The sequence below is a fragment of the Colobus angolensis genome, unplaced genomic scaffold (assembly GCF_000951035.1).
Source record: "Colobus angolensis palliatus isolate OR3802 unplaced genomic scaffold, Cang.pa_1.0 Scaffold53, whole genome shotgun sequence".
NCBI classification, from domain to species: domain Eukaryota; kingdom Metazoa; phylum Chordata; class Mammalia; order Primates; family Cercopithecidae; genus Colobus; species Colobus angolensis.
Genome location: NW_012118821.1, coordinates 7,284,509 through 7,293,795, shown reverse-complemented (window position 1 = coordinate 7,293,795; position 9,287 = coordinate 7,284,509).

Here is a 9,287-nt window from a genome sequence, read left to right as displayed (position 1 = left end):
CCTTTCTTTCTTCTGCTAATAGTCATATCATTTACTAAATACCCTGTAGAAGAAAAGAACCATGGAAGATTCAACTCTAAATGTGAGGTGGTCCTTGCCTGTGGGATTGCAATCTATTAGGAGACATAGTTCTTCAAGCAACTGTAAATTCTTACTCTTTCCTGATAGATTGCAATCCTGTAGGAAAGGTTTGTGGTAGGTGGAACAGGAGCACAGTCAGAATGGACACCCCTTAGTAACGGGACATGCTTGTTTCCAATCTCATGCTTTTTTCATTCTTTCTCTTCCACCTTTTCATAAAATTTGAGAATGAGGCAATCACCTAGCTTATTTTGGGTGCACGGGTAATGAGGGATACAGAATGTGGTGTTGTCATTTGTTCGATCATTACATGGGGGTACTTGGAAGAAAGGACAAGATTTTCTCTGGTAGCAGTTAAAGACAACACAGGGTCCAATGTCTGAAAGTGATAGGCAGTGACTTTTCACTATTTTGTTTGTTTGTTTGTTTGTTTTGTATTTTTTAGAGATAGGGTCTTATTCTGTCACCTAGGCTAGAGTGCAGTGGTACGACATAGCTCACTACAGCTTCAGCCTCCTGGAATCAAGCCATCTTCCTGCCTCAGTCTCCCAATTGTCACTTTTTTTAACAGCTTTATTGAGGCATGTATGGTGTGACAAAAATTTAAGTGTGACACTTAAATACCAATTTCAAGTGTATTTAAGTGATTATTTTTTACTTATTTTACTGAGCAAAATAAGCAAAATTTATGGAAAGCAACCGTCACCATAAATTGCTTTTATAACATTTTCACTCTTCCAAGAAGATCCCTCAAATCCATTTCGAGTTTACTTGTAGTCCTACTTCAAGCATCAGCTAACCACTAATCTGCTTTCTCTATACTTTCGCCCTTTGTGAACATTTCATATAAATGGATTTATACAATATGTGTTTTTGTGTGTGTGGTTTTTCTTAGCATAATGAGTTTGAGTTTCATGCAGGATGTAGCATATGTAGGTAGTTTGCTTTTTTATGGCTGAATAGTATTCCAGCATTATGGCTGTATCGCATTTTCTCAATCCACTTTTTAGCTGACGCACAGCTAGGTTGTGTCCAGTTTCAGGCTCTTGGAAATGATGCTGCTAAGAACATTCATGAGTGGGTCTCTGTGTAGACCTGTTGTTATTTCTCTTGGACAGATTCCTAGGAGCAGAATAGCTGGGTCATATGAAAGTCCTATATTTAAGTTTTTGAGAAACCGCTAAACTATTTTCCAAAGTGTCTGCACCATCTTATACTCCAACCACCAATGTATGAGAGCTCCCATTTCTCCACATCCTTACTAGTGCTTGTTATTTTCTATCTTATTTTTGTTATTGTAGCAGATATAAAGTAGTACCTTATTGCCTTTTTAGTTTACATTTTCCTAATGACTAACAATAGCCATTATATATACCTTGGGTGAAATGTTAGCTCACACATTTTGCCCACTTTCTTATTGGGGTATTTTTATTGAGTTACAAATTTCTTTTGAAAATATGAATACAAGCTCTTTATTAGATATGTGCTTGGCATATTTTCTCAGTCTGCTGTTTGTATATTAATTTTCTTAATATTATCTTTTGCAGTACAAAATTTTTGAACATTGAAGAAGTCTAATTTATCATTTATTTTCTTTTAGGGACTATGATTTCAGTATAGAATCTAAGAGATTTTTGCTTAACCCAAAGATTTTCTCCTATTTTTTTTTCCAAAAGTTCTATTGCTTTAGCTCTTAGAAGTAATCATATAATCCATTTAAATTAGTTTTTGTGACTTATGTGAAGGTCTAAGTTTGTGTTTTTGGATTTTATGTGTATTATCCAGTTGTCCAGGCACCATTTGTTGAACACATTGTTCTTTCCCTAATGAATTACCTTGGCATTTTTGTCAAAAATCAATATATGGATTTATTTTTGAATTCTCAATTCTGTCTTATAGAGGTAGATGTCTACCTGTCTTCGTCCATTCTGGCTGCTATGACAGAATGCTGTAGACTTGGTGCTTTGTAAATAACACAAATTTATCTCTCACAATTCTAGAGATGGTGGTGTCTGAGATCAAGGTTCTGGGATATCTGGTGTCTGGTGGTCGCTCCCTGGTTCACACATGCACATCCATCTATGTGCATGGAGGTTACTACTACCAACAGATGCCCCTTCCTGCCTCCGAGGGATATTTCATCTCTGTTTCATGAGAAGCACAGTGACCGTGAAATAAACTGGTCTTTTTGCTTCCATCTTCTAAGGTACTTTCTACATCAACTACCCAAACATTCTGCTACTAGGGTTGTTAGGAACTCAATGTTTGTGTTCCCTGGCAAAATGTATATATTGAAGCTCTAATCCCCATTGTGGCTGTGTTTGGAGACAAGGCCACTAAGGAAGTGATTAAGGTTAAATGAGGTTGTAAGTGTGGGGCCCTAAACCAATAGGATTGGTTCCCTTATAAGAAGAGACATCCAAGAACTTGCTCTTAGTCTCTCACGTTGCACACAAACAAAGAAGAGGTCATGACTGCTGGGTGCAGTCATCCACGCCTGTAACCCCAGCACTTTGGGAGGCCGAGGCAGATGGATCACCAGAGGTCAGGAGGTCTAGACCAGCCTGGCCAACATGGTGAAACCCCATCTCTACTAAAAATTACAAAGATTAGCAGGGTGCGTGGTGCACATCTGTAATCCTAGATACTGGGGAGACTGAGGCAGAAGAATTTCTTGAACCTGATAGGTGGAGGTGGCAGTCAGCTGCAGTCTTGCCACTGCACTCCAGCCTAGGCAACAGAGTGAGACTCTGTCTCAAAAACGAAAAAAGAAAAAAAGAAGAGGTCATGTGAGCACAGAGAGGCATGCTGACTGTCCACAACCAAGAGAAGAAGCCCTAGAAGAAAACCTCTCCCTCATCAGCATCTTGATCCTAGACCCCAAGCCTCCAGAACTGTGAGAAATAAGCTTCTTTTGTTGAAGCCACTTACTCTCTGGTATTTTGCTATGGCAGCTCTGGCAAACTGATACAAGTGTTGAGACAAAAAAAGGGAGTTGTCCTAATTCTAATCTCTGTCCTTTCTTCATAGCTAAGAATCACAGTCTACATCCAAATGCAAAAACATTTCCACAACAGAATAATTAATATGTATTGTGTATACAATTTTAATTGTTTGTGGTAGTTGGGCATTGTTGTGAATTTGACTTTCAGAGCTGGAATTTTTTTTTCTTTTTTGGTATACCTTCTCATGAAGCAGTCTTAGTATTTGTTAAAACAAAATATGAGATTTATTTTTGGTTGGTAAAATAAAACATTTACCAAAAATGTATTGAAAGGATGAGAGATTAGAGATGGATAAATCAGACTGAAAACAAGGTCCTTTCCTGGAAGAGGTTGGCCTGTGATACACTGCAAAGACTTTAAATGGCTATATATGTGGAAGACATAAACGGAGAAAGTTACTTCAAAAATTAAAGTTAGAGCTACTGGGAGGATGATGCCACCACTGTCTGGGAGCTGTGACTAAAGAGTGCACTCATATGCATGTGGTGCATGTGTGTGTCTGCATGTGTCTGTGTGTGCGTGTGTATGCGTGCATGTGTGGGGGTGTGTGTGCACACGCGCATGCATGTGTGTGTGGGGTATGTGTGCATGTGTGTCTGTGTGTACACACATGTGTGATGTGTGTGTGGGCGTGCATGTGTGTGCGCTCACGTGTGCATGCATGTGTGTGCGTGTGTCTGTGTGTGCATGCGCATGGTGTGTGTGGTGTGTGCGTGTGTGCACATGTGTGTGTGGTGTGTGTGCATGTGTGTGCGTGTGTGTGTCTATGTGTGTCCACGCTTGTGTGAGTGCGTGTGTGTGATGTGTGTGCGTGTGTCTGTGTGTATGTGTGCACGTATGCGTGTGTGTGTTTGCATGCGTGTGTGTGTGGTGTGTGTGCGCGCATGCATGTCTGTGCAGTGTGTGTGCGTGCGTGAGTGTGCACGCACACGTGTGTGTGTGTGTCTGTGGAGGGCTTGTATGGGAGGAAAAAATGTCATATTCAGTGAAAATTTTCGGAAATCAGAACTGTGGTATTGACAGTCATCCCAAGTTTCTAAGGATGGTGTTGGAGTTTGCCAATAGTAAATCTTATAGTTCCTGTAAAAGAAAAACAAACAAAAAGCTGAGTAAATAAACGAAGAACCATTAGATGTGTTTGGAAAGACTTGATCCCTGGTGAGAATGGGAACAAGATTGAAATGAGGTCATCATCAACCAAAACCAAGGAAAATTGCTTAAAGGAAGAAGGAGAGGAACATGACCCAGAGACAATGAGAACTATGAAAAGCTATTTGACAAGCCGATTCATCCCTCATCAGTGTCTGGGAGAAAGCAGACGCTACCCGCATGCTGCCTATCTCCCAAAAAACTATTTATGCAAAATGCAGTGCTGTCCCCAGAGTCATGTGAGGGGGTAATCCTGATGATGACAGGGGGAAGCGAGCTGCAAGGAATTCACCCTGAGGTAGTCAGCAATCTATGTGTGGGCTGTGGTTTGGAGACATTTGGTGATTTTAAAAAGGAAGTGACAACGGGAGGCAAGAAGAAGGGAAAATGTCTCTTGGGATAGAGAATAAAAAATGTTTTTAAGCCGTGTGGAACTAAGCAGTGGAGAGTCAGACATCCATAACTGAAAAACAGCAAACAATCAAAAAACAAAAAAGTCTACAATTCTTAGCATAGTTTCTAATACAAGATAAATCAATGTACAATTGTTTATATCTAGAACCTATATTAATCAAAAATATTTTCTTAATGAAGCTTTTGTCTTTTAAAAATTTAAATTTTAAAATTTTCCTTCATGAAGCTTTTGTCTCTTTTAGAATTTCAAAGTTCTTTAGTATCAGTATTTTACATTGAAGTACTTGCTGACATCATGGCATGAGGAGTTTTCCAAATGTCTGCAAAACTGTCATGGAGAAAAACTGTAATGAAAAGAAATGTTCCTGAACTGAAATGTTATGGCTATTTTTGGATTTTTTCTTTACTTGATAATTGGCACAAAAATCAAATCCCTTAATCCTAAAGCACAACTCACCTTTGTCCTAATAATCAGAAATTCCATAAAATACAAAAACATAAGAGTGTTTGAAAGTCCAGTACCTTTCTGATTTTCAAATAAACCTAAGTGAACACAAAATGGAGGACGCATATGTGCTTGAACAAGGGCTACTTTATTAGATTTTTTGAGTCTTCTCAATTTGGTCATGCCTTGAAGTCAGTGGCTAGTGTATTGTGTCTTTGATCACAGTGTCAGCGTCTAAAAGATCTATGTGGCCTTTACTTTCAGAAAAGGGTAAAAGCTCTTCCTGGGAAAATGTATCCCTGTAAGCCAGCTGCCTTTCAAGTCAAAACAGAAGGGATCGTTTTCAGGCTACCCAGATAACAAGCCTCCATTTTTCCCTTTCTTATGGTGCTACAGCCAGATAGCACTTAAGTGATAGAAAGAGTTTCTCCTGGGCTATATTACCTTGAAATGAATAAAACTCAATGCATTATTGTAAAGGCAGAGATGTTCTGATTTTGGGAGCAGGAGGGTTTCAAAGTGGGATAACAGGGATGTAACACTGGTAAAATGAGAGGGCTTGCCATAATAAATGAAGAGTCTACCTGGAGAAGCCAGCAAATTATTGTGTGAGAGAGGGACACATTAGTGAGACAAAAGAATTGCATTGGCTGAGTCACCTCAGATCTCAGGAGTAAATCGTTACCATCAGGCCTCTCTCAATGTATAATGGACCTCGCCTGTTTAAAGTCCAGGCAAGCTAGGAAGAACAATGTCTCTGAAACCAATTTGCTGTGGATTTGTGTATCTTCAAAGTTCATGGCTCCAAACTGCTTGCCTGTTGGTGAACACGACAGATATTTGGCCACTTCTCTCATTAACCCCAAGCCACTACTTTTGCTCTTTTCCACCTCTTGCCCTTACAGGGGCTGATATACCCATTCATCAATTATGTCCCAAGCTGCCCCTGAAAAAGAAAGCTATAAATGTTGCTCAAAGCCACCTTATTCTTGCTTTCATCCTGTTTAGGTCTAGTGTGCTTTTGTGTCTTTCTGGGTATATTCTCAGTTCCCTCCCTGTCTTCTACACTGAATTTGCCAGTCTTTTTCTTAGATTGTGAAAATTAATGTGCCTTTATAATGGTCACCTTTATTTCTCCCTCTTGCCCAATATCCTTTATTTTCCAGGACCCAATTTAAAGAACGAGACTAGTAACATTATCGCTCCCTATATGTGAGAGAACAAACAATATATTTTGTGTTTACACCCAAGTCAATGTACTTTTCCAAATTCTTTCCCATAAATGTCAATAGGAAACTCTGATTTTGCAGATCACAGCAAAATATTATTGAGCCTAGTTCTTGGAACTTGGAGGCAATGAATGAAGATCACGTTTGTGTAGTTTAGAGACAAACTAGGAAGGATCTATGGTCAAAGAAAGTTAGGAAAGGCAGAAGACTCAAGCCCTGCAATAGAATTACCCAGCAATGATAAGATTGCCACTCCCCTATCTTGCCACCTTCTTTGTGCTAGGGAAGTGCGAAGGAGGAAAACTGGCTTCAGTATCTATTATGTTCAAATATGGTGTCCTTCCTAGTGAGGTGTGTTGACTCAGTTGATGATACAGTTACAGAGGATGTGAATGGGAGGACAGAGAGGGTCGTATCTGTGGGCTGACATCCAAATGTGACATCCAAATGTGATAAATCCCACATGTGGGATTTATCATCCAAACTGGCACAACTTGGACAGTGAAAGGGAGTGTGCTTTTAATAATTATGCCTAAACAATGTGTGTTCACTGAAATGACCCAGAAACAATGGTGTGTATTAAATACTTCCTATTTAAGAGGTTTGTGGAAAAACAGAAAACAGTGAAAGAAACTACTCCTTGTCCAGTTTTTACTCAAGTAGCAAAATACCTTGGATTTCATAGCAGCAACAGAAAACACACTCCAAAATAGGAATTACAACCATTTTTGGGGCACCAAATAATACCAGTTTAAAGATGTGGCAAACAAACTGGTGGTCAATTGAAATTGAAGAACGAGTTCTCAAAAGGCCAACATAAAGGTGAAAAAGATGCTCTATCTCCAGTTCAGGAATAGCTGTTATTCCACCTGTCACATGGTTGTAGTTTTGCTATTTTGTCAGGTGAGTTGGTTGCAGAAACTCCCCCTGGAGATGACCCTAATTGCCATGTCTTCCTAGAAAGCGCAAACACGGTAAAGTCACAGCTATAATATTGATATGCCATGGGTCCTACCCACATGTGAAAGTGTGCAGTGTGTCCTTCACCTCAACATACAGAGGGGTGATTTGCACACTTGTGATACTGTGTTAGTCTGTTCTCACACTGCTAATAAAGACATACTCAAGACTGGGTAATTTTTTAAATTCTTTATTTATTAATTTTTTTTCTTTTGAGATGGAGTCTTGCTCTGTCACCCAGGCTGGAATACAATAGCACGATCTTGGCTCATTGCAACCTCCGCCTCCCGGGTTCAAGTGGTTCTCCTGCTTCAACCTCCCTAGTACCTGGGACTACAGGGTCCATCATCATGCCTGGTTAATTTTTGTATTTTTAGTAGAGACAGGGTTTCACCATGTTGTCCAGACTGGTCTTGAACTCCTGACCTCAGGTGATCCACCCACCTTGACCTCGTAAAGTGCTGGGATTACAAGCATGAGCCGCCGTGCCCGGCCAAAGTAGGGTAATTCATAAAGGAAAGAGGTTTAATTGACTCACAGTTACACATGTCTGGGGAGACCTCACAATCATGATGGAAGGTGAATGAGGAGCAAAGTCACGTCTTACATGGAGGCAGGCAAGAGAGTGTGTGCAGGGGAATTTCCATTTATAAAACCATCAGATCTTGTGAGATGTATTCACTACCATGAGGACAGTATGAGGGAACCACCCTCATGATTCCGTTATCTCCACCTGCCCTGCCCTTGACATGGGGGATTATTACAATTCAAGGTGACATCTGGGTGAGGACACAGCCAAACCATATCAGATACCATGAACTGCTTTCTCTAGTGGAATCCAACACTATTCATGATAACAGTAATATAATAGCAATAATAGAAGGTGCCATCCTGGAACAGATACTCTGTGTCAGGCACCATGCCCCCTGCTTCTTACACGGCAGCTCTAAAAATCCTGACCTCCCTCACAACTAGTTCTATGGTGTACTGTCAACTCTAATTCTGCAGATGTGAAAACTGGCACAGAAGAGTTCCATAAGATTTCTGTACGAGCACAATGTAAGAGATTGTATGTGTTTGCTAGGGCTGCAAAAACAAAATACCTGAGACTGGGCAGCTTAAACCACAGACATCTGTTTTCTTACTGTTCTGCAGGCTGCAAGTCCAAGATCGAGACATCAGCAGGTGTTGCTCACCGTCTTGCTATATCTTCACATGGTGCCTTCTCTGTATGTGAGCAACCCTGGTATCTCTGTGTCCAAATTTCTCTTCTTATAATGACTTGGTCAGATTGAATTAGGACTCACCCTAACAGACTCATTTTCACTTAATCAGCTCCTTAGAGGTTCTATGTCCAAATACAGTCACATCCTGAGGTACTAGGCGTTAGGGCTTCAACACACAAATTCAAGGGGGACACAGTTCAAGCCATGACAGTGACCTAGCTGAAGTTCAAAACTGGTCTAAGTCTAAAACCATGGTTTCCCTGTCATACTTGTTTCCAACCACCGAAGGCAAGTACTTTATTCTATGCTTTAAGAGAAGTGTATTTCCAGGTTACTGCCTCTATCCCCTAAGAGTTTTCAGCATAGGAGAGCAGAGCAAGAAGTTGACAACTTACTCTACTGCAAAACAAAATGCAATCATAATTAAATAAGAGCCCTCAGAAGACCATAGAGCAAAATGAATCAAAGTACCACTGAAATTAGAGTACGTGGCTGGGCGCAGTGGCTCACGCCTGTAATCCCAGGACTTTGGGAGGCTGAGGCAGGCAGATCACGAGGTCAGGAGATGGAGACCATCCTGGCTAACATGGTGAAACCCTGTCTCTACTAAAAGTACAAAAAAATTAACTGAGTGTGGTGGCCGGTGCCTGTAGTCCCAGCTACTCGGGAGGCTGAGGCAGGAGAATGGAGTGAACCTGGGAGGCGGAGCTTGCAGTGAGCCGAGATCACACCACTGCACTCCAGCCTGGGTGACAGAGCGAGACTCCGTCTCAAAAAA